Below are 19,720 nucleotides of genomic sequence, written 5' to 3'. Positions count from 1 at the left end.
GTATGTCAGGCACAGGTAAATACAGCATAGGTGTGCCATATTGCTGACTTTCAAGTGGTTTCGAATAGTTTTACGTGCTAACAAACAAATCAAGTACACATGTACAGCAGAAAATAGACTTAACACCATTTTTCAATACACACAGTAAGGACATTTTAATAGCTGTTATAGCACAGCTCACAAAAGCAACAAACCACATAGAAACATCCACAAACTTCTAAAAACGCGCATAAGACAGATTTCCTTAAATACATCTAAGACCAAGATAGGTAATTTAGTTGACTGTCATCAAAGACTCTCTAGAAACATATTCTTTTTCCACTGGACAACTGGTCTTGTCTTGTGACCTAGGAGATAAATAGTCAGCAAAGCGCTCCAGTCGTAAACCTGCAATTTCAAAATCACGTGCCCTGATCTCAGTTAATAAGATACAGTCAATTAACCAGGTAACAGCCTGGTGACAATCCTGTTAGCAAACAATCACTAGCTTTAACAGATTCCAGTTGGAAATAGCATCCTCTGAACCAGCTGGAAAGCACAAGACTGTCAGTAGATCTGTGAGGGTATACCAGTGTCAGAATGTGTGTTATACCCATTTGCACTGCACAACATAAGATTGTAACACACAAACAGTGAACACTGTACTTCCAGAGACCAATTGGTTGCCTCATAAGTCGGTTCATTATCACACTTTTAAAGAAATGTGTGGTGAAACTTGTATTAGGGTGAACCAAGTTAAACAGCAATGGAAGACTAAAGGGCTGTAATGACCTTTAGCATGGCCAGTTTTTGGACAGTGTCTCTTCTTCGCATAGCTCTTTACAGGCAATTCTAGACTTCATTTACAAACAGAAGGTGATCACTTTTTGAATGTCTACTGGACTTACTAGCTCAAATTTAGTAAGATTTTGCATCAGGTTGTGCCACTTTCTTGGAGCAGCCCGAAAGCAAAATTAATTTGGGGATTTACAAAGCCACATACAGCCCAATTTACGTGGGTTTGCATGGCTTTGTAAAAAAATAAGTAACGCAAGTCATCGCATTACATGGGCAGAATATGGTCATTCACAAGCATCCACCCATATAGTTTGTTGCAAACCCATAGTTACTAAAGTCACTAAACATGGCTTTGCACAAAAATGGTGTGCCTACCCGAAGCTGGCATAACAAGGAGAAATCTGTTTATTTCTCGTAATTATTCCCTTTATGCATGTTTGCAGCACACATGCAAAAACGAATAGGCCTCAAAGGATAGTTTTTGTGCTGGAAGGTATCCTTTCCTGCACAATAACTATTTTGACCACAACACAGATAGTCTTGTGTCATGGTGCAAGCACACCGGCTTTGGCGTGAAGCAGCCAGAAGCGCCCCAGCAATACAAGAGAGAAGATCTGTGCCATATCTTAGTAGATATGGCACATTTCATTTCTCTCTTTTTGACACAGTGCAGCACAGAAACTTTCCTTGCTATATTGCATTGCATTAAACTACTTAATCAAATCCACCCTGCCTTCTCCAACAACATAGACCAAAATATCAGAAACTTTAACAAATGGATAACCAATTGTGCCGGCAACATTGCTCCCAATTGCAATAACACCCACAGAAGGTCCACCAACCAGGCTGGCTGGTACACTGACAACCTCAAATCTGCTAAATGAGACTGTAAACTGGAAAGGAGATGGCCCACCAGCAAATATACAACTAACAAGACCGCCTTCAGGACAGCCCTCAACCAATAACACAGACAGTTGAGAGAATCAAAGAAATAGGCCCTAGCCTCACGCAATGAATCAAGGTCCAAAAATAACAACAAACTCTCCAACAAGGTCAAAGAATTCTCCAACCCCTCAGCTTCAGCAACCAACATTACCCCGTCACAGGAATTCTAAAACAACCTTGTAAACTTCTTTCACAACAAGATCACCAACACCTACAGAATCTTCAAACCACAGCCCAAGACCAACCAACTTCTTCAAGCAGTGCAACTGCCAGCTCACCCACAGGACACTGCCTCCATCATGAACTCTGTCCACTCAGGGACCCCAAACAACCCATGGCCTCACTACATCTTAAACCTAGGCAAAGCCAGAATCAGCCATCCACTTACCATCTTGTTTAACAGCACAACTGCCACGGCCATCTTCCCCAAGCACCGAAAACACTCAAAAGTATTTGCCATACTCAATAACTACTAACCAATCTCCCTGCTGCCAGCCAAAGTATTAGGAAAAGCCATCAACAAGCAACTCTTCCAACATCTGGAATGGAACCTCCTATTTGATTACCCCCAAGGAGCCGCTCTCAGATGAATCACATTTTTCCTCACTGGAAGAACGCAAAAAGTTTGCATTTCCCTCTCACCCACCTCTGAAACCAAGGAAATTATCTGTGGAGTACCCCAAGGAACCACACTCAGCTCCACCTTCTTCAGCACTTATAGGACACCTCAGGCCTACATCACCAAAACTCCTGGACTCAACATCATATCCTACGGCTATTACACACAGCTCAATCTCTCCCTCTTCGAAGACACCACCAACACCAAAACCATCTACTGCAGCTGCATGATAGATCTCGCCATACTGGAATGAAGAAACTCTGCCTGTATCTCAACATGTACAAGACAAAGGTACTGATTTTCAGAAAGACCTGCTAGTCCTTGGACCTATTCCTACCCCCACTGACCATGCTAGGAACCTAGGCGTCATTCTGGACAACAAGCTAACGATGACGTCTCAGGTCAACTCTTTCTCGTCCTCCTGCTACTTCATCCTCTGCTTGCTACGTAAGATATTCAAATGGCTTCAAGATGCTTCATCTCCCAGGCCCTCATCTCCAGCCGACTGCACTTCAGCAATGCTCTCTATGCAGGGATCATATATCACCTCCTCCAAAGAACACAGACAATACAGACATGGGCGTCTGCAGGGGGGGGCAAGGAGGGGCACTTGCCCACCTTGGAGCGCCTCTCCCTGCCCCCCTGCACACTCCCATGTGCACAAATGCATCCCGGAGGGAGGCCTGATGCCGGGGTTCATCCTCAGGCAGGACATCATCCAATCGTCCGCCTTAATTTTAGGCATTGCAGGGAACAGAGCTGTTCCCCTGCAAAAGGCCTCAGCTCCCTGATGGGCCACCTCGCACTCCCCTGTGCACAAGACAAGCCCCACCCCACCCATTATCATTCTGTGTGGGGCTGATTGCCACATACAGAATGACAATGGGTCAGTCTGCGCTGGCACAGCATGTGGTGGCCTCCTACAGCCTCAGTCCAGGGTAGGGCATTCTGTCACATGGAAGTGCAAAAATGCCCATGCTGCTGCAAGGTGAGAATCCAGTTAGCCAAAGGAAGGCTGTGAAAGAAGTTGAAAGGAAAGGATTATAGTTATAGTAATATAGCAGCCATGGTTGATGCTTTTTTATTTTATGCAACTAACAACCATAGACAAAGCCAATAGTTCTGGCTTGTTGTAGGTGTAACGTTACTTGTTCTAAGTGTAACATTACTTGTTGTATTATATATCTGGATGCAATGACAGAAGCAACAAAAATACCATTATATTAAGCACAGATTTTTAGCTTATGTGTTTTAAGCCACGCATTTTATTACATCAAACACCCTTTTGGAGAGACCCCCCCTAGTTTTTTCATCCCACTTAAAGCTCTGGAAACAACACCATCTCACAGTCGCCCCACGTCAAGGAACTGTGCATCATGCATGACTCATGCCTTCCACTTTTTTAGATTGCCTATGTGCAAGGGCATAGTGAACCCTGCTCCACCCCACCCCTTCCTTTAGGAACTACAGCGAGGGTGGAGTTCTTGATAGGTCTTATAATTAATGTGAAAAGGTGAGTGAGTAAGTAAGTGAAGGGATGGGTGGATGGATGGCTGGATAGATGAGTGAAATGATGGATGGACGGATGAGTGAAAGGGTGGATGACAGGTGAGTGAATGGGTGGATGGATGAGTGAAATGATGGATGGATTGATGAATTGATAAGTGAAAGGATGGATTAATGAATTGATTAGTGAAAGGGTGAATGGATGGATGGATGAGTGAAACGGTGGACGTAAGTATGGATGAGTGAGTGAAAGGGCGGGTAGATGGACAAAAGGATGGATAGATGAGTGAAGGAGTGAAAGGGTGGATAGATGAGTGAAAGGATGGATGAATGATAGGTTCAATGGATGGATTCATGAGTGGGTGAGTAGATGGGTGGGTGGGTGGATGGAAGGATGGATGGCTAAGTGAAAGGGGAATTGAAAGAGGAAGGGGGATGGGTAAATGGAACACTGAATGGGTGAATGGCTCGATGGATGAGTTAATGGATGGATGGGTGGAAGAGTGTATGGATGGATAGGGTGAAAGGGTGGATGGATGAATGATGGATGAGTAAAAGGGTGGATTGAGGGATAGATAAGGGAAATGATGGATGGAAGGAAACGTGATGGATAGGTTTGTAAATGGATGAATATGGACAATGTTGGGCACACAAATGGAAGGACAGAATGAATGGTGAAAGACTGAATGATGGATGAAAGTATAATTACACATTGTAAGCTCCATTATCTTAAGCAACATTTCCTATACATTGACTTTCCCATTTATATGAGTGATTGTCTCTATATAATATGTGTGTGTTGTAACACACTCCATAACTCTGCCCCACATACTTGGGATGAGTAGCACTATAGACAAAATTAAATACATGAGAGAGGGTCTATGTGAAGATGAGGAGCGCCATTGGAGGGTGGTATCAAGGCCAGACTGGCCGGACTGGGCATCAGGTGTTTTCTCTGGAAGCTGGAAAGGTGGGGGCGGTTTTGTTACCACAAAAAGACCTGCACATTTGCTTAAAGCTGCGCATATACTGACAAACCATGAAGTGCACAATTGTCTCAACCTGATATAAACTTATTTTCACTTGTACTTTAGTGGTTGTCTATTTACTTACTTATATACTATTGCGCAAACTTCTCTGATGTGTCTGTAAACCTTACCTTTTGACAATTTGTCCTAAATTTTTACACTCACTGTCCTGAATTTGCACCAATGCTAGTTGGTCACCCTAAACATCATGGCGGCCCCTCCAGGTGCCGGTGGTTGGGGGGGGCGGTGATCCTCGGCGGTCAGATGGAAGCAGGGGGCTACCAATGACAGAGCCGACAAGTGCAGGCGCCCTACAACCCACTCATCACCACCACGTGAAGGAAGATTAGAACACGATCAGCTTGTCGACCCAACTTCCAGAAAAAAACTTTCAGACGCCATGGAAAGGAAGCAGTATTTGCTGTCTGCAAGTCTGTCATATTAGATTTGTACAATAAACCCTTTTGAAAAGGAAACTGCATTAAATGTCTGCCCCATCACGGTCACCACTCTGCGTCTTCAATCCCTCGTTCACCCCTCTTTTAAACCTCACGTCAACTCGTCTCCCTCAAATTACGGGAGGGCGGGCTAATTCATCCAGCCAAAGCCATGTGCAGAGTGGAGATGCAGGGGCTCTAAGTAGGGGTGAAAACACAACAAAGCCTCATTACCAAGTAAATGGTCTTTTAAAGACCTGTGTGAAGTACTCTGGTGCAGCTGTGTTTGTGTGCTGTGCCGGGAAGCTGTTTTAGACAGGCACACACATTCTAATAACATTCACACCCCTCAGAATGACAAATCACCACTTCTAGCTGGGGTGGGAGTGGGAAGATGTGCACAGCAGGGGGAAAGGGATGGCCAGTGCAGGTGACACTTTTCTTTTGTATAGAAATTTCTGCTGGCATCATAGCCTAGGGTTTGCTGTCTGTGCACTTGTATAGATGTGTATTCCATACTAGTGCACAGACAGCACACCCTGGGCTATGACGCCAGCAGGAATTACTTTACAAAGGAAAATTGTCACCTGCACTGCCATCCCTTTCACCTTGCTGTCTGTGCACTTATATGCAATACACATCCATGGCGCTGCTCACCAGATAATTGGTGAACAGGGCCATGGATCTGTCTCTTTTTGCATCCAAGGGCACCGACGAAGAAGCAGAGTAGGCCAAAGCAAGGAGAAACCAGGAGACATTTGACCTATCTAGAAAGTGAGACCTTTGGGAGGGGCTGGATGCCCGGACGACAGTGCTGCTGATCAGCTCGACTCCACTGAATAGTATCAGACGAGCAGGCAGCAGTTTTTAAGTAAGTTCCAGTAACTTTAATGCATTCTACAGCATCACCAGCATTACCTACTGGCTGCATATCTAGGTTACGGTGTTTTATACTTACATGCATGGAAACGTCAAGGAGAGCAGTCCCCTCCGAATATGCAAATGTAGTGTAAGCTTGTAGGGGCAGATTTACAAGCCCCTTGGCCACTATTGCGTCATTATTCCCATGTTAAAACTGACGCAAAAGTGGCGCAATGGGCTTGTAAATCTGCTTTGTAGCGTTCAGCTTTTGGGTATGCCAGTGGGGTCATTTTAGGGTTCAGGGTGGGTATGGGTTTTGGGGTGGCAGTGATAATTTTAGGGTTCAAGGTGGGTATGAGTTTTGGGGTGCCAGGGGTAATTTTATGGTTCAGGGCGGGTATGGGTTTTGGGGTGCCATGGGAAATGTTAGGGTTCAGGGTGGATATGGGTTTTGGGGTGCAAGGGGTAATGTTAGGGTACAGGGCGGGTATGAGTTTTTGGGGGGCAGGGGTAATTTTTGGGTTCAGGGTGGGTATGGGTTTTGAGGTACCAGGGGTGTAATTTTGGGGCTCAGGGTGGGTATGGGTTTTGGATTGCAAGGGGGGGACATTTTAGGGTTCAGGGTGGGTATGTGTTTTGGTGTGCCAGGGGGACAATTTTAGGGGTCAGGGCAGGTATGGGTAATGGGTTTTGGGGTGCCAGGGGCTAATTTTAGGGATCAGGGAATGTTTGAGTTTTAAGGGGCCAGGTAGTAATATAAGTGTGCTCTAATTGTTGTCCAGTTTCAAATGCAGAATTCACCACTTTTTTTTCTCAGCTTGGCCTGAGCATTACCCGATCCTGATTGCCTGCCATTTTAGGCCCGCCCCTATTGATTAACATTAGCCACGCCCCTTCGTTTGCCAGGTTAGCCCCCCTGGAAACATTTCTGCGGATGCCCATGAATACAGAATGTATCAGTGAGACTCGTCCTAGAGCTCCCTAGACTAACCGACATGACTCCCTACCGCAGGAAACTCCACTCGCTCCCAGCACTGAAAAGTTGCCAGTTCTAGCTTCTGACCCATTCATACAACGCCCTACACAAGTGCGGACCTAGTACTACATGAACCACTGCTTGAACTTATATCAGCCCACCAGACACCTCCGCTCTGTGACCCCTTCTCTAACCCTTACCCCCAGGGCCAGACTCGGAATGCAAACCCTTCTGCAATTGAGTCGGGCTGGGGGGTGAGAGGTGATTGTGGAAAACACTGCAGCTTGGTATAGGGGCTGATATTGGCATCCGGTAACAAAAATGCCCCGCCAGGAGTCCTAAAGCAGTTCCCATCCTGTCGGCCCACTGTCCGGTGCCTGCTATGGCTAGTCTAGCCCTGTTCAATCCCGCATTCCCCTACCTATCAGCAAAGACATGGAACAAGCTACCCTTTCATCTACTCTTTCATCTACGGACCTCGCCATGCCTTTCAGAGTTCCGAAAGCCACTGAAGCCTGGCTATTATGGTAATCAACTGGATCCTTCCAGCGCCTGGATACCTTCATGGGTGACAAGTAGCACTCTACAAATCTTCTGATTGATTGATTGAGTGATTGAAAGTGCCTCAGTGATTACATCTTCCCCTCAACAACCCTAATCTAAACCTTGCAGACAAACATCATCTACCCTATGCACCAGCTGTGTCTGCAAGGAGTAATAATATGCCACTCATTGACAGACACAGTGTTCCAAATCCTGTACTGAAATCTGAAATTCTGTATTTTGGGGCGAATGTTATTTTATTGATTTAGCTGTTATTCCCAGGTGCATGCATCCTCTGCAGTACAGAATTAATTGGTGATTTGCTGCTCTGTGAGGCATCTAGAAATGTATTTTTTCAGCTGGGCAAGTTTTAGTTAAGAGGCTGCTTAGATGGCACTGCTATTCAGTTCACATCTTTTTTCCAAAAATGTTCCTCATCCCGTCGTTCTTTTAAGAGATGCTAATGCTCTTCGATTCATGTAAATTCAGTTTTGGGTTATTGCACTTTATGGAGTAAATATTTCAACGGCATCCGCTGTCAAAACATTGACACAAACTTCAATAAAATATGCATTTCAATAACAAGTAAAATGTCTCCTAAACTAAGTTATGCAGAAGTTCTGTCTTGCTACTTGTGTGGATGTCGGTTGACTTTGCGACCCAGTGGATAGTTTCTTAAGGACACTGCCTGTCAGAAGAAAAATAAGACACAAGTTGAAATAAAGAAATTGGACAACAGGAAATGACTACCAGGTAAAATTTATCTTCCCAGATATATTGTTAATTTTGCTGCAAAGATAACCCTCACATTCACTTGTTCTGCCCTGAATACACCATTGTTATAGGTCCCTGTGTCACCACCGCACTTCTGAATTAATTTATTATTTCAATCTTCAGCGCTATATAATCTTGATTTTTACAGTGTAACTGCCTTAAATTCACTTTCCAGTACATAATGGGGTATATTCTCAACGTGCAATAATCATCGCCAAAATAGGTTTACGCAATGTCACATATCGCCGTCTATTGCGGGAAAAAAACTCTGTGTCAACATTACATTCTCAACATGGCGGTAACATGCGACAGTTTCCCCATAATGCATCAAATGTGATAACATCACCAGGACGGCTATACAAATCCAAACCTGAAAGTGAAAAAAGTTGCTTTGGTCACAAATGCGATAAAAAAGTTAGCGATAAGCAACAACAGCTGCAACAAAAAACACAAATAGAATACAAACAACTGCGCAGCACCATAGAGGTAGCCAGAGCAAGTACAGAGGACAACCAGAACCCCACAAGCCCCTCGGAGGACCAGCCTGGGACCTTGGGATCAGGAAAGGACAAGAAGAAATTGAAATTGTCAGCACTAAATGTTGCACTTACACTTGCCAAAGTGATGTGCTAATGCAGAAGAGTGACATGCACAGGGAATGTGTCTTGGAATGAATTTATTTGCACATGCTGTGCCTGTGGTCATTTTTTTCTGTCCCATGATTGCTAAAAAAAGTCCCAAAGTCAATCAATCAATCAATCAAAACAATTTGTATAGCGCGCTACTCACCCGGTAGGGTCTCAAGGCGCTGGGGGAGAGGGGTCCGCTACTGCTCGTAGAGCCAGGTCTTGAGTTGCTTCCTGAAGGAGAGATGGTCCTGGGTGAGTCGTAGGTGGATGGGGAGGGAGTTCCATGTTTTGGCCGCTAGGAAGGAGAAGGATCTTCCTCCGGCGGTGGCTCTGCGAATGTGTGGTACAGTGACGAGGCTGGTTGAACGCAGCTGGAGGGTAGACGTGTAGAAGGTGAGGCGGTTGTTGAGGTACTTGGGGCCCAGGTCGTGGAGAGCCTTGTGTGCGTGGGTGAGGAGTCTGAACGTGGTCTTTTTGCTGACGGGGAGCCAGTGTAGGTCTCTCAGGTGGGCGGAGATGTGGTTGTGGCGGGGGATGTTTAGGACGAGTCGTGCGGAGGTGTTCTGTATGCGCTGGAGTTTTTTTTGTAGTTTGGCAGTGCTTCCCACGTAGAGGGTGTTCCCGTAGTCCAATCGGCTGGTGACGAGTGCCTGGGTGACCGTCTTCCTGGTTTCGGTGGGGATCCATCGGAAGATCTTTCCGAGCATGCGCAGGGTGTTGAAACAGGATGACGAGACGGCGTTGACTTGTCTGGTCATCGAGAGGGAGGAGTCCAGGATGAAGCCCAGGTTTCTTACGTGGTCCGTTGGTTTGGGGGTGGTGCCCAGTGCAGGGGGCCACCAGGAGTCGTCCCAAATGGAAGGGGATGATCCCAGGATGAGGACTTCCATCTTGTCTGAATTCAGCTTCAGGCGGCTGTTCTTCATCCATTCGGCGATGTCCTTCATTGCCTCGTGTAGGCTGGCTCTGGCGGTGGCAGGGTCGTTGGTGAGGGAGAGGATCAGCTGGGTGTCGTCGGCGTAGGAGATGATGTTAAGGTTGTGTTGGCGTGCGATGTCTGCGAGGGGGCTCATGCAGACTTTGAAGAGGGTGGGGCTGAGCGAGGAACCCTGTGGTACTCCGCAGACGACTTCGGTGGCCGCGGATCTGAATGGGGGTAGGCGGACTCTCTGGGTTCTTCCGACGAGGAACGAGATGATCCATTCCAGTGCCTTCTCTTGAATTTAGATGATGCTGAGGCGCTGTATTGGGGTGCGGTGGCAGACTGTGTTGAACGCTGCAGAGAGGTCCAGGAGGATGAGGGCAGCTGTTTCCCCGTTGTCAAGCAGGGATCTGATGTTGTCGGTGCTGCGATGAGGGCGGTCTCGGTGCTGTGGTTGGCTCGGAAACTGGACTGTGAGGGGTCGAGGGATCCATTAGTCTAGAGGAAGGTGGCGAGCTGTTTGTTGATGGTCTTCTCGATGACTTTGGTGGGGAAAGGGAGGAGCGAGATGGGGCGGAAGTTCTTGAGGTCGGTGGGGTCTGCTGTCGGTTTCTTCAGGAGGGCGCTGAGCTCGGCAAGCTTCCAACTCTCCAGGAAGGTGGCGGTGTTGAAGGAGATGTTGATGATGTCACGGAGTTTGGGTGCGATGATGGAGTCGGCCTTGTTGAAGACGTGGTGGGGGCAGGGGTCGATTGGGGATCCGGCGTGGATGGTGTTTATCGTGCGGGTGGTGTCTTCGGTGCTGACTGGGGTCCAGTTGCGTAGGGTGGTGGTGGGGGCGTTGGTCCGGTGGTTGGGTGCGTGGTTGGGGCGCAGAAGCTGCTGTGTATGTCGGCGATCTTGCGGTGGAAGAAGGCGGCGAGTGAGTCGCAGAGGTCTTGCGAGGGTGTGATGTTGTTGTTTCCGGCGCTGGGGTTGGAGAGCTCTTTGGCGATGCTGAAGAGTTCCTTGCTGTTGTGGGTGTTGTTGTCCAGTCGTTCTTTGAATGTTGTCCTTTTGGTGGTGCAGATCAGCTGGTGGTGTGTGCGGGTGGCGTTCTTGAGGGCAGTGACGTACTCATGTGAAGAAATTGTAAATGATATTGTCCCTTCGGGCTTTTCCTGCTGCACTGGGGTGTGGTCCACCTGCCTCATCCACATCATTATCGTCCAGTGCATCTGGCACATGGATCAATGGGGCATTGGTGCGTACACATATGTTGTGCAACACACAAGATGCAATGATCATCTTGCACACTATTTACGGGCTGTACAGTAGTCTTCCACCTGTGATGTCCAGGCACCTGATACGTAACTTCAACACGCCAAATGAGCACTCCACAATGCCCCTGGTACATTTGATGGCCTCATTGTACTGCCTCTGGGCCTCGGGGGTTCGGGGCTCGGAGGGGTGTCATCATCCACGGGCAGAGTGCATATCGTTGATCACCTGTGAAAAGGGAGACAGATGTGTCAAATGGTGGTTCAGCATTCTGTGTTGGCAGGCTTATTAGTATATTGTTGTGGGATGTGCAAGACTATTCATTTCCACTCCTACGCTACCCTAGCCCACTCCGCTTATGCTTACAGGGAGGACAACATAGCTACATGTCCAAGGTCTACCCCACTGCCTGAGGTAACATGGTTGTGTCCACTGTCTATGACACTACCTACACCAGTAGTATATGTCCACATGAACATGTCTGTGCTCTGCATACTTGAGTCTGTCCAGCACATAACCGCCTCACTTGGCATAGTATTAATTCGTATTCATGAGTCACTTGCCTCCTTCGCACATACTTGGTTCCCACCTCTCACCACATCCTGCTACTTTGTGGCAGAGGTGTCATGACATGGATGGTTTGTCTACATGGCTGGCCCCTGTTACCACAGTTCTTTGTGTTGTCGTGTCTGGTATGTAGGCATGTTATTTGGCATGTTGTATGTGATGGTGTAACACGTGCATTCCCACAGTTGTGAGTTGCATGATTGTGGAGTTGATGTGTGTGGTGTGTTCATTTAGTACTTATCAACAAGCAGTGCATATCCATAGGTGCCATCCTCGAAGCACTGGTGGATGATGGACTGTCGGAAGATGAAAGGAATCATGCACACTGCCTGGGTAGTTGACAACGACGTTGGTGAAGAGTTCCCGGTTGTCCACTATTGCCTGCACATTGATGGAATGCTCGTGCTTTTGGCAGGGGGCACAACTAGGACATGTGTGCAGTCAATTGCCCCCAACACGTGTGGGAAGCCAGCTATGGCGCAGAAGCCTTGCTTGGTCTCCAGCTGTCTCTATGCAGTGTGGGAGAAGTGAAGGTACTGGGGTACCAAGCTGATGATGAAGATGAACTTTGATATGGCTGGCTGTGAGACTCCTCCGACTCTGGCGGTTGTTGGTTGAAAGGTACCAGAGGCCAATATGTGCAGCACAGGCAGCAGTTTTGTCTGCGGAGGGATGTTGGTTGTCCGCGGTGTTGGTACCGTCCGCCTGTGGGCAATGTGTTAGTCAGGATGTGGATGGTTGACCTTTGGAGCCTGCAGTGGGTAATGACTTCCTCTGCCGTTAAATCTGTGAGGCTGGTGAATTTTCCGCTGTCTTATTCTGCGCTGCCTCGGTGGTAGTATTGGGGGTGTGGTTGGGGGCGGCCCAGACAGGGGGGCCTGTGGGTGATGGCGATGGGTGTTGTGGACCTCTTGGGGCTTCGAGCTGCATGATCAGTAGCTCCATGACATGTGTTGGTCTGCCGATGTGGCTCTGGGCTGGGCTCCTTTTTACACTGCACGTTGTCGTCCTGCTTAACAACAGTAAAAGGCAAGTGTTCATTCCCTGCTGCCTTATCACCTGTTTTTGGATTGCTTGACCGATCTGGCTGATCATTGAGAATATCGCGAAGTGGTGTTTTCATGTCTTTTTGCACGGAAACGCCTACTCTGCATATCATTTGTGTTCATTGTCATTCCCATCTGTGGCAATGTCTTTTGCGGAAGCTATCGCTGGAAAACTGGGGATTTTGGCAGTTTGCACCAGCTTGAGAATGGGACGATGAATATTTTACCACTTTGCTGCGCTTAAGTGCCGATAACTCTACGATAAGTCCTTGAGAATATGCCTCAAAATGTAGTGCTATTCCTTGAAAAATACCAGATACTGTCATTTGCTTTAGAATTCTGTATATCATTTTGCCATCACCACCTCTCTCTCCTCACTCCATGCACCTTCACTCTGTACATCCCATTTATCTCTTCCCTTTAATATTCATTTTATGGATATCTAAAAACCAATTCACAAAAAAACATACTTTTACAGGTTGAGACCCCAGCAGAAGTACTTTCAAACTTTTTTTCAATTCACTAGCGTTCCCAGAAGTATGCCTGGATGGCTCTGTCAGGTGCAGGTATGCAGGAGTACCGGTGCTGGCATGTCATGTGACACGTCCCGCTGGCTCCTATTCCCCTGTACATAAATCTTTACAGCATAGAGTTCAGCGAATAAGAAAGGAGCGGATGAGCAAATTGTTGTATCTGCTTAATGCTATAATGCATCTTTCCTGCATTTTATTTTTTCGTTCTCAAGAAAATATTTGTTTTCTTGGCTGAAGACCTTGTCTTACACTTCAAACAAACTGTGATAATGATCTGTTCCCATTTTCATAGTGAAAGCAGTCATGTAAACTTGCACTGAGCTGTGATGTACGGTTTTGCAATCATATGGTCTCCTGGTGAAGACTGTCTTTCACATAAACCATAAGGTGGTCTGAAAACCATATCCCATAGTACATTATCTCTTGTGCAAAGGAAGCAGCACAGGGCCCTTCTTTATCTGCAGAGCAGGGTGGTGAGATTATGGGTAATGTGACATGGAGATCAAACCCCTGTCCCTCTGCCATGCCCAAACGCACAAGGCACTATCCACTTGGTATCACAATCACATGTTGCAACTGGGAGGATGCCGATCGGCTAAAAGAGCCGGCCGTTACCACTCCCCCTCACTTCCTCTGACGTCAGACACCGCCAGCAGCTAGGAGCTGCCAGTGAGTTTCCCAGAATTTCTGTAGTCCTGGTGTGTGGCTTCTTCGATGCGTGGATTAGTGTTACCATCACCTTTGCAAAGGAATTTATATTTCTACATTTCCTTTTAGTGTCCATTTTTGAAGTAAGTCCCGTTGCCCCCTACAAGAAACAAGACTAATCTGAGCACTGGCGTAACGAAAAGTGAGGGGGCCTCCCTGCACGGTACTTAGAGGGGCCCCCTCCGGGCTCAATCAGGAGCTCTCCGGCCACAGTGCAGTGCCGAGGGGGCCCCTTGCAGCTGCGTGGGCCTATGTTACGCCCCTGAATCTGAGGGTCCCAATAGAGCGTGCCGGCAGACGGATTACAGCCAGCTGCCACTTTTTTTTTGTGTTCTTCTTCAACAGTGGAGGGCTGCCGGAGTGCATCATCAGAGGCCCCAGGTTTCTCACCAAGAGTGGGTAAGTGGTACTTCTCCTGCTCACTTGTCTTGGTTGAGGCCAGGGTCGCTGGGAAGATCCCATTTAACTGACTGTGGCGGAGTTCTGGGCAGCATTTTTACCATCTACCGGAAAGGGGCACTGTAAGGAAGACATTATGAGAAAACTAGCCAAAGGGGCAAAAGCAACAACTCCGGTCGCATCACCGACTCTAGCACAAAAAGGTAAAAAGCGTGCAGCTCAGGCCATGGCGTGATTGAACTACGCAGCCGCATTTTGACAGGATCTTCCTCTTTCATCGGCGCTTGAGGGGGTGGCAAGTGCCGATCCGGCCCTACAGGACTCGTTTGAGGCTGAGATGGTGGACTTGGATTCGCCCATTAGCCCCAGTGAGATGGCTTCCCCAAGGGCAGATTTACCGATCTCTGTCGCTTCCACTAAAGAGACTTTGACCTCCGGAAAGGCAGCGGGCGAAAATCTCGAGGCCAAAAAATACCCTATTTTTATCAAAGCCAAACAGGATGTTTGGCTTTGAAGATGCCATTAGGATGCCAGTCGCATTCACCTATTTTGCTAAGGGAGCATGCACCCTGGCCGTAAACCGGCCGTAATGCATGCGCCCATAGTAAAATGGGAGGTGCGGTTCATTGCTGCACCCTGTGTGTGATAGGCACCTCAAGGTACAGAGATCAACAGGGGGAGCCTCCAAGTGGAGGGCGTGCACCAAAGAGGGCCCGGCTGGGGGCCCCCAAATAGGCTTCCTGACATGTTTTCCATGTCAGACAGACCGACATCGGAACCATGTCAGAATCCATCAATGCAATCTCAAGGGCAGAAATGCCATCCCTTGAGATTACTTGCCACATTCCGACTGGCAGACGGGCTCTCTGAGCCCGTCAGAAGCCAGTCAGAATCACCGGTCGGATTCCATTCCGACCGCCTCCATCAAAATGTGGCTGTCAGAAAGGAAACCCAACTGCCCATTACGATGCGGTACAGAACGCTCTGACTGTCGGTCAGAGCCATCCGAGCCGTATCATAAGCAGCTCCTAAATGCCGGCTTTGGCTTTTTTCACTATTTATTTATTGCAAAATATGCCCTCATGACTATTTTTGGCGCAAGCACACATTTTATGCTGAGAACTGTGCAAATTGAGTGACACAAACAACAGCTGCACCGTTAAGAGTCTTCCTATGCTCCTGTGAGGGGATTTTTACCTGAATGAAGTCTCCATTACATGACATGGGCTCATGGTGTAACCTCAGGCATTTTGTGTAACAATGATAACGTTTAATGCTGACATTTACACAAGATTATGCTGGTGTACACTAACTTTTACTTGAGCCTAGTCAAAAACGAAACGGTAATTTCTCTTAATAAACAGCCAAATGTGGACCCTCTGGCCTAAACAACTTCTGCCCTGTCTCCAACCTATATGTCCTAGCAAAGTGCCTGACAGTCATGTAGTGAAGTAGATAACGCAGGAGATAAACATAACATCCAGAATAACCATCAGTTGGCACTCAAGGCTGGCTGCAGCACAAAGATGGCAATGTTACAAGTAGTGGATGATGCATTACACATTCTGGACAATGGTGAATCATGCCTCCACATGCCTCTTGACCTCTATGCTACATTTGATACAGTCAACAAAAGCTGACGTCAAAAATTCCTAGAACTACGGCAATCAGTGGCACAGTTCTGCAATGGTCTGACTCATCTCTTGTAAACCTTTCCCAGAGAGTAAAACTGTCAGACCTACTTCTTCACTTCATTTTTTTCTCACTAAATAGATACTCAAGGCTCCATCCTCCCCCGACACTTTCCAATCAGGAAAAGAAGCCCCTCAGTTTTCTATTAAATGCATTAATATTTATTTTCACCTGGACATAGTCATCAGACAGGAATAGGTGAAGGCCTCCTTGCTGGAGCAATAATGATCTTGTAAAACCCTTGAGACCACCAATCAAGGATGGAATTCCACCATCTCAAATTACAGCCAAATAAATAGATTTCTTTCTGTTCTGCACCAAACAAAATACTGTTTGGTGCAGGGTCACATGCTGAAGCAGCCCTGCTTGAAACAGTGGATTGCATTGACAGGAATCGCTGTGACAGCGGCACCTTCCAATGTTTTATAAATGACTGCCAATTTGGAGGTAATTTTTTAAATGTGGCGAAAGGGAACTCCACCAGGGGGACAGTGGCGGAAAATGGCCAGATGACTAACGTGTTAATGAGGCCCTACATTTTTATGCCCACAATAATGCCAGGGGCGGCTCTAGGCTCATGGTGGCCCTGGGCAGGAAGCGTAGGTAGGAGGCTCCGGAAGAGGGGGTCCGGGCGGGGTGGAGCACGGATGCTAGTGAAGAGGGGGGGGTCAGGGTGTTTGGAAGTGGAATAGAGCTGGAGGCTGCCAAATCCCTGCCCGGGGCTGCCACGCAAATATGTATCCATCCTCAGAGGATTCTTACATTAAGGATATATTTTGGCGTGGTGGCCCCTGGTGTTTAGTGGCCCTGTGCAGGTGCACAGCTTGCACATGCCTAAGGCCGCCCCTGATAATGCAGCAGCAAAAGAAACACAATAAAAATTGGAATCAAGTCTATTATCCATGCAGCTAACGTCAAAACAGGATAAATCACTAGTCCTTTTTAGAATGCAGCTCCCTACTGGCTGTCATTCCTAGAAATCATCAAGCTCCTCTTAAAGCAGTCTACAAACCTTACTTTGTCCCCGCCTCAGGAAATCAGAGCACATTACCATATTATTCAGCAAAATAAAAGGCTCCCTATGGAAGATATTCAGGAAGACCTGCAAACCTCACAAGCTAAGTAACTTGCTCAACAATTTTCAAGACCAACTCTAACTGTTATTTTCACTGTTTCTCTCCATACCGTAATCTCCTACAGGTCAATACACACACCTCGCATCTTTCATTGTCTGCCTTCTACTATATATTCTGCTCTAATGTATTGTACTTCTTGCTCTTATAAAAAGTGATTTTTCTGTTATTGTGTCATAACTTTTATTTCTAGGAGAAGTGTTCTGCTGCCCCGGTTGGTCAGTTTTGTGCAATATAAAAACGCAAATATATACATAAATAGATTTACTGAGTTATGCTCACTCCATCATTCACTCGTCCACTCAAAAAAAAAGACATCATATTAACTTTGTACAGTGTCCTTGATATTTCCACAAGCAGAATTTTCTCTCCAAAGGTAGAAGTAGTTGTCTGCAATTTATCATCGTTGTCTCTGTTCACATCCTGAATTGTGGGAAAATTAATAATCATTACAAGGAGGTGGAAGGTTTTCTTTTCTAATTGTGTGTGTATACGCGCACTGGAATTGCCTAAACAGAATCAGTAAATAATGACGTGATGGAAACATCTCGATTTTATCCTAAGGCGATGATTTTGGAATTCACACTGTGTGGGCAATACATATTCAGACATTTACTAAAACCAACATTCACAGGAATAGATATAGGCTTGCTTGATTACAAAGAAGGAGGAAATTCACATGATTTAGTTACCAACTTTTCTCTGAAAATGATGTCCAAAAATAAGAGTCTATATAGCAGGAGACATAATTCCATAATGTTATTTAGCAGAATAATTGGAACTAGATGTATCAATATTTGATGCAAGGCAGCACTGCTACCAAAGTTGCAAAATAAATTGCACTTAGTGAATACCTAGAGTACCCAGACCATATCAAAGAGTCTGTCTCCTTGTTTGAGAGGTAGATCAAGGTGTTACAGACACAATATCCACAACATTCAACAGATGAGAATGACCGTCAAATCTTAAATAAAATAATGAACTGGATACCATCTTCTCCAACAAGGCTGAGAAAGCATTCGATCAATGTAGTAAAAGAATGGCAGCCACATTACTCACATCTCTACAGTTCAGAAGTGGGTGGGGACCCACACCACACGTAACTTCTTGGCTAAGTTCCCCCTTCTGCGCTGCCTACAATTCTTTTATATGAGCTAGATCTAGAAATAATTGATGATGATGATCATAGCTGTGCCACCAGAAAATCACAGGAAGAAGGCGTAGTCCCATGCAATTTTATAAGTATACATGAATTCTGACGGCACCATTGATGGGGAAGATCGTTTAAGAAATAATGTAAGAAAAACATAAAAGCCTTGCAAAAATCTAAAATATCATTATCTTATTAGGAAAACCTGGGAGATATTTAGTTCTTTGTGCCAATTTCATACAGATAATTTTACTGAACTACAATGTTATAATTTTGATGAAAATAAATGCCACTGGTCTTAACACTTTCCATGCTCATGACGAGCTCAGCTCGTCAAGAGGCACGGTTGAGCTGTGATTATGACGAGCTGAGGTCGTCATGACCGTTGGAACGTTCACAAGCGGGGATAATTTCCCCGCTGTGCTGAACGTTCCAAAATGGGTGTGGTCGTGACGAGCTCTGCTCGTTATGAGTGCCGCTCCACTGTGCCTCATTACGAGCCAAGCTCGTCACAAGCACAGCAGCGCCACGCGCGGCTCCCCTCCCCCGCACAGCAAGTGAAAATGCCCCGCAGCGAAGGGGTTAACAGGGTCAATAATGTCTTCATTCACAAAAACCACCATGCTTTTGTTCCCAGATGTTCATTATGGAACTTTATGAGGATGCTGTTGCACTTATTCTTTTATGCAGAAGGTCACAAGGATGACAAACTGTCTCTATACCTCACCGCCAAAAAGGAGTTTGATTGGGTGGAGTGTTGCTATCTGTTTTGGATCATGAAAACATTTGGACTGGTAATTCAGTTATATAATTGGTGCTGTGTTTCTACTTACGCACGACAGCAAGCGATTCCATTCTGCACTATTCACAATTAGCAGGTACAAATCAGGTAGGGGTGGCCTCTATTGACAATCCTTTTTCTGCTGGCATTAGAGCCCTTGGTAATTATTATCAGGCGATCTAAAGAAGTTCAAGGAATAACCACACCGACTGGGGATTCCAAAAAAGTCTATACACTGATGAAATTTTATTGAGTATTAGTATTAGTGGTTGGCGCATAACTGTGTTTCAGCGCGCGAGCCTACCTGCTCGCCTGTCCGTCTACCTGCTCGCCTGTCTGCCTTCCTGCTCGCCTGTCTGCATCCTGGGACCCAGATTTGCCACCAGCCTCGCCTGAAAGGGGTCCAGAGCCTCCACCGTCGCGCCTGCTGTCTC

Source organism: Lissotriton helveticus, chromosome 3_2 (genome assembly GCF_964261635.1).
Source record: "Lissotriton helveticus chromosome 3_2, aLisHel1.1, whole genome shotgun sequence".
Lineage (NCBI taxonomy): Eukaryota > Metazoa > Chordata > Amphibia > Caudata > Salamandridae > Lissotriton > Lissotriton helveticus.
Note: the sequence above shows the minus strand (reverse complement) of the source record.